General features: G+C 42.2%; 1 long non-coding RNA gene across 2 annotated transcripts; it reads left to right on the forward strand.

The window, feature by feature from the left end:
- The first annotated feature begins 2,908 nt into the window (after positions 1–2,908).
- LOC133950376 (uncharacterized) lies at positions 2,909–4,496 on the forward strand. Of its 2 annotated transcripts, none has more exons than XR_009920268.1 (3): positions 2,909–3,204; positions 3,317–3,494; positions 3,986–4,496. It is a non-coding gene; the product is annotated as an uncharacterized LOC133950376 (long non-coding RNA). The 2 variants fall into 2 exon arrangements; XR_009920269.1 differs by lacking the exon at positions 3,986–4,496 and adding an exon at positions 3,603–3,979.
- Positions 4,497–6,949: the final 2,453 nt, after the last annotated feature.

Genomic DNA, 6,949 nt, shown 5'->3' on the forward strand with positions numbered 1-6,949 from the left:
TGGGGGAGAACATCAATACGTTGTTGTGAGTCTGCCCCAGGACTAACGCTGATACTGTCTTCTTCATTTGTTGGGGCTGTGAGGCATAGTGTATGGAACAATACATTTTCTGTCCATTTTAAAAGGGAATTGATGGATGATTTATCCTCTTAAGTGCAGGTGGGTGGTGTGTAACCCTGATCTGCCAGTGCCATTAGTGTGATCTTATGCTTCGGGATACACATCATTGGATTAATGTTTTATACTCCATAGGGATGCATTATAAAGAGCTGTGTAGTAAATATAGCTGCTTTTCCAATAATATGTCATACCACTGTATACATTTGTTGGTAGATAATAAATATCCTCCGCAATGTACATGAGGTGATTACACAAAGCTTCTTTACTTTTCTTCACAATGAATGGTGCTATGTAAAGTTGGGATAATAGGTTATACAAAATACTGTCAAAATACTGAAATATATATAAATGCATATTTCGTAAAAGCTATTCTATGCTAGACTTTAGTGGTCAATTTAGATGGTTTGTTTTCTAAATAACTCAAGGATTTAAGAATGTTGTGTCTCAAGACTCTTCATAAATGAGGCCATAAATAGTCCAATATTAAGGTAGTAGATCTGTGGAAAGACTGGCATTCTGTTGAAGAATGTACTATTGCAGTATTGTTTTCTGTATCTGCACTGAAAACCACAGCAGGAGTTAGACCTGGACTAATTTAGGCAGATTTCCTCTGAAGAGAGATGTGTCAATACTGAAGTAGCAGGTGGTACTTACCGGTTTACTTTATTATGTTACCTCTACTGCATACACAAAAACACTAAAAAAAACATTAAGCATTTCTGGAAGGCCATCAAGTAGTTCTTTCAGATTTAGATCAAACATTTACTTGGACTTATGGATTAACTGATTTGATTTTGGTAACTAAATGTTAAAGGGGACATATTATGAAAATTCCACTTTTGTAGTGCTTCTACACATTAGTTTGGGTATCTGGCATGTCTACCATCCCAAAAACTCTGGAAAAAAATCACTCCCGTGATTTGTTGTGGTTCCTCTATTTCAGAAACTATGTGCTAAAGTGCGTCCAATGGAATTTCCCCCGAAATAGACGTCATAGTCGAAAAATGCCCATTTAGTACATTCCCCCATAGCTCTATGCACTCCCCCACTACCACTCGACCCACCCCTAGATGGACCCTCCCACTTTATAGAAGCTCGGTCAACGTTCCTGCCACCACTTTGAATCTGACTGTTTTATCAACCTGGGCCAATATAACGCTGGATTCTCTAAAAGGTTGTTATTGAAAGAGGGGTCGGCGCCATCTTTCCATCGCAATACTGAAGACGAGGGAAACGAAGTATTTTTTTTAAATAATTCTGGTATTTGCTTCTTTTAGACATTTTGTGTGGAGGCTAGTGCCGTTAGCATGTTGTGCCGTGTGTGAGGGGGTGGGGGGCTAGTATGTACTGGTGGGGGATAGGGAGAGACTTTACAGGAGTTTTCATGTTCGACTGTTAATAATGTTATTGAACAATTAATCGAGGACGGCTGGCGAGTCTTAGAGAGAAGACGGCGTCGGAGTCCACGGTGAACGGTGTTCGCACGGCAGGTTCATGAGTGTTGTGCTCTCCACGCGCTTTCCCCCCCTCCGCTGGTGTGTGCCTAGTAGCTGCTGTAGCTGGAAGTTAGCTATGGCAGCCGGCCGTAAGCAGCTGCTACGGGGCGCCGGCCGTCCGTAGCAGCTGCTACGGGGCGCCGGCCGTCCGTAGCTGTGCCGGCCGTCCGTAGCTGCTACGGTTGCCGGCCGTCCATAGCTGCGCCGGCAGTCAGTAGCTGCTACGGTTGCCGGCCGTCCGTAGCTGCCACGGCTGCCGGCCGCCAGTAGCTGCCGCGGCCGCCGGCCGTCAGTAGCTGCGCCGGCCGTAGCTGCCGCGGCATCCGGCCGCCTGTAGCTGCGCCGGCCGTCAGTAGCTGCTAAGGTTGCTACTGGCGCTGTAGCTAACTTCCAGCCCAGTGCTGCCGTGGGAAAAAATCGGCGGCACAGTACACCAGGGAGGACACGCGGACGGACGGAAAGAGCGTGGAGAGCACAACACTCACGAACCTAACTTCCAGCTACAGCTGCTGCTACGGCCGCTCGTTCAAGATACCGGAGGATGTTGTTGTTAGAGATGTACGGATAAAGCACTTTTGCCGAGCACGAGTATTATACGAGTAATACGAGTCATTATCTGTGCTCGGACTGAATGAAAATTCTCACACAGCGTCACAGCGCTCCTCCCCTTCACACACCGCTCTGCTCACTCACTCACAGAACAGCTCTCTGTCTCTCTCAGTCACTCAGGTTCGCGGGTCTTTTCGGTTAACGTTTAGGGTTTCTTCAGCTTGAAGTTTGTTTTTATTTCAGTTTGTACTTACTTATTAACCAGTAGAGTTCTGTTAAACGTGGGTTCGTTCAGACGTGGTGCTGGTAGAAAGCGACTCGCGTTGCGTCTCTGCCTGTCGGAGATTTTTTTTTTTTAAACAGTTTTTATTTTTACTTCACGCATTAAGTGTCTACTCTCTAGCGTCTGGCTACGCTCTCTCTCACTCTCTCTCTCTCTCTCCCTCTCTCTGCCAGTCGTTGGAGCTTTTTTTTTTTTTTTTTAAACCGTCAGTTGGCTCTAACCAGTTTTATTTTACTTCACGCACTGAGTGTCTGACACATTCTAGGTAGTAGTGGTATAAAAAATATTACAAATTAAGCTACACACACACTCTCCCCCTCTCTCTCTATGTCTCTCTCTTACTCACTCAAACACACACTCACACACACACACACACACACTCCCGGGTTAAATCACACCCACTTCCGGGTTAGGCCCCGCCCACTCCGAGTACGGATACGGATACAGATAATTCATATGGTTAACAGATACAGATACAGATACAGATAATGCTGTACTCGCTCATCCCTAGTTGTTGTCATAATGTGCGGGACTAGAACGATTATTCATTACCAGCCCTAGTTGGGGAAATGTGTCCTTGTATCCTTGTATGCATGACAGTAGTGAATAACATTGCTGCTTTTGGTGTTCAGGCAAGCACATCTGTTCACGGTGCTAGGCTACATCACGTAGCATGCCAGACGGACCCACCACAGATGCGCACACATGGAACGCAGCTTTCTATGAAAACACTGCGACCTCACTACAAAAGTACAGGTTGGTTTACCCTCAGTTACTTCTTCATGTTATTGATTGTGTCTCCGTGTTTAAGTTGTAACAGCATCTCATTTGTTGTGACACCATGGATACTGTGTCTGTTTTATCATAGGCACACAGAAAACTGTGCTGCACTGATGTTGGTGTTGGGACCTCAGCTGTAAGAGACCTCGCTTGGAGGAGGGAGAGGACAACCCAAGTTGTTCAAGTATGGACTTCGGAGAGCCACAGGATGCTACCTATGATCCTGATGACTCAATCACAGTCTTGACTGAGTCAGCAGATGTGACGTGAGTGACTCAATATTTAATCTAAACATTTCAATAATCAGATGGATTTCCATCCTACACTTTTTTAGCTGTTGCAGCCTTTTGGTGAAATCTTTGTCGTTCTAATAGAATGGAATCTTCCAACCCTGTTCATAAGACACCCACATAAATTGTCTATGAAAACTGCCTCCTGGAGCTGTTTGAGGTGTGTCCTGTGTGTCGGCGGGGGACAGATGTAATATATAAGAAGGGCGAGGGCACAGCAAAGCCGGTGAAAGCAGATGCAACCTTCCGTGATTCTCACAGGCTCTATTTAAAAGCCAAACAATGTACAAACAGTATGTGAAACATAAATAACATATCGATTAACTGCTGTCTTTAAATGGTCTTCACGATTTAAAGACCATTTATTTATCGTCTTCACGATAAATAGAATAAAATAATTATAAAAAGAAAATGATAAATACAAAAAGTGCAAAATGTCCAACTTTTCCCCTCAATTTGTATTACAGATTACGTGGATAACCTGTTGGATCTCATCTTTCACGAGGTTTTTCAGGACTCGGCCCCATATGTGAATGAGGTGCTGAAGATCTCAAAACCTGAGGACCTCTCTGCTAAGTATGAGAAACCTGACAAGCAGGAAGTTATAGCCAGCTATGTGTCAAATTTCAATCAAGGGCAGGTCTGAACCCTGTATAACTTCCCTGAGCATCAGGGAACACTCTGCGTATCTGGAGCACCGAGCAGGAGGGCAGGACCACCCTGATTCTCCGGCCCAGAGGGCCCCAACAACAGCTAACAAAGCTTCTCTACGACAAATACCTGTAATGGCTGAGCAAAGTTTACATTGTATTTAGAGAATAAAGGTGACACACAAATATAAAGTGTTCCTTTGTTTAGAGTATGGCTACTGATGGCACAAATTGTATTTTTGTAATAAATGTTTTCATTATACTTGGTATTTTTTGTATTTATTACCTCTGTCCCAGCCAGTACATTTAATAACTATTTTTAAAAAGCTCTGTGGCATTCTTTCTAGCAATCTTTCTGACAATAAAAGTTTATAGAAACAGTTGTGTGCTTTTAATGTTTGATCTGTAACATGTTAACAATTGACATGTGTAAGATGAGCAGTAAGCAAAGTAATACAGAGGGAAGAGTAATTGATGTATTTTATTCCTCAGTTATATTTGTATTGCAGAAATGACTTATATCGCATGCATAAAAAAAAAAACTTACTGCTCTATTCCTCTTAGACATAAAGGTCCATAATCTGCCCTATAGATGTTGAATGCATTCTGCAATGAGAACACATTCAAACACAGGCTAATTAATGGAGGTAAAAACGTTATGTCCTACACCTCCATGAGAGGGGGGAGGGTTGAGGAGGGGGAGGGATGAGAGGGGTGAAAGGGGGTGGGGTAAGATGGGGGCGGGGCCCTCAAAACAGGTCGATCTGAGGAGGTCTGCTTTAGACAGAGTAAAAAGGTGCTGTTTTAAATGATCCTTGTGGTATTTTTACCAAAAAATGTTACAGACATTTCATTAAGACCCAAAGGAACCATATCAAATGTGGTGAAATGGGCATAATATGTCCCCTTTAAGGTCACGGTGGCCTCTCAAAGTATGTCTATGTTTTTCTTGAAAATGATATGATCGGCTTGAGGGAATCTGTTCAAATGTTGTAAAAACATTTACTTTGACTTAAAGATAAACTGAATACATTTTGGTTGTCAAAGATCATAAGATCAATGTCACATGTCTGTTTTGAACTCAGTATATCAGGATTGCCCAAACGGAATTACATCACATCTAGCCAAACATCAACTTGGACTCAAGGATGACGTGAAAAGTGACAGTGGCTTCAAAAAACATGTTTTGGCCTCTTGAATGTGATATCCAAGGCTGCTTGTTGGAATCAGTTGTCACTTGGAGTCAAGGATAAAGTGACTATGTTTTCAGATGTCAAAGGTGTAGCTTACAGTGACCTTTATATGAATCTGGTAGAAGGTATGTAGACATATGTACACAGAAACTGCACTGTTGGAGGCATACAAGCCTGTGTGGTCATTCTAGTTGGTTATTGCTTTAATTTGGGGGAGGGTGGTAAGGCATAGGTGCATATTGGCTGTAATGGTTACTGATTAGTTGAGTGAGTAAATGAGCGGTGTTGTGGACCTAGCCTTGACTGTGGAAAATGCAGTGAGTTCTTCAATGGCATGTCCTCTCTTAAATAGCACCTGCTCATATATAAATCTGCTCTGCTACTACTGTTGCTGTACAAATATCCTGTGCTTCAGATTGAGTACTTTTCCTCGTATTCAGGCTGCCTCTCATATACTTAAAGATAAGCACTCTGAGTTATCAGATTTTTTTTTGTGATAAGCCAGTATTTCTGTCTTGAGGCCACTCCTGGTGGTCTCTCTACCGTTGAAACGGCTCACCGATGTTCCCACAGGTTCTCAATTTCATTATCTCCTTTTAGCTATCTTTCGTTTAGCTATAGCCAGTGGTGCTTCTGCACTTAACGTTTGGAGCACTACTGCGAAAAATGATTGTGGGTATAACATCCTGTGAGATAGTGATGTTAGCATTTCCGGGGTCTAACAGTAATTGTTACATTCTGAAACAGTAGTAAATAGTCTTAGTGGCCTATATTTATATGGCGCTTTTCTAGTCATGGAGTACAGTACTTTACAGTTTGCCATTCACCCATTCACAAACACATTCATACACAATTGTGGTTGTGTTTGTTATCTGAGGCCAGGTTTTCAGGTCGTCTTCCCATCCCTATCTAGTAGAAGGTTGAGAAATGATCACATTTTCTCATTTAAGATGTGACAAGTAGTTTATACAAGTTTGAGAAAAAATTGCTTAGAGAAAAAGATTTGCATGCCAACAAACATTGAAGTCATAGTCAGTTTCTATGGTTAACATGCTGACTGCACAAACTATATATAACTATATATATTAAATAAATCATTAACATCTTAAAATTACAATGAACATTTTAACTTACTTCACCTACCAATGAAACTGAGCACTCACTGCTAATACTGAATGTTAGAATTCTTAAAGGAAAAGGGGAGGGTGTGCTATTTAAACTGCAGGAATGGATTTATATGAAATATCTCTTCAGGAAGTGTTAAAGTGTTGAATAAAACCAGCAATCCTGTGTAATAGAGAAACACAGCTCTGAGTTGGGAGTTTCTAAGTAAACAGCATTTATCAAGACAACACATAGAAATGCATTTTTGTGATAATAAAACATACAAGTGCTGCTGATAGATGCACTGTATGCATGTGTGTGTGTGAATGGGTGAATGTCAAACTGTACTGCACACAGCTTTGAGTGGATGCAGTTTTGTATCCATCGATCCATTATCTATGCTGTTTCTCCTTTGAGGGGTTGCGGGAGGGGCTAAAGCCAATCTCAGTTGACAAGGGGTGAGAGGCGAGGTCACCAGTGTAAC

This window comes from Platichthys flesus, chromosome 3 (assembly GCF_949316205.1).
Source record: "Platichthys flesus chromosome 3, fPlaFle2.1, whole genome shotgun sequence".
Classification (NCBI taxonomy): domain Eukaryota; kingdom Metazoa; phylum Chordata; class Actinopteri; order Pleuronectiformes; family Pleuronectidae; genus Platichthys; species Platichthys flesus.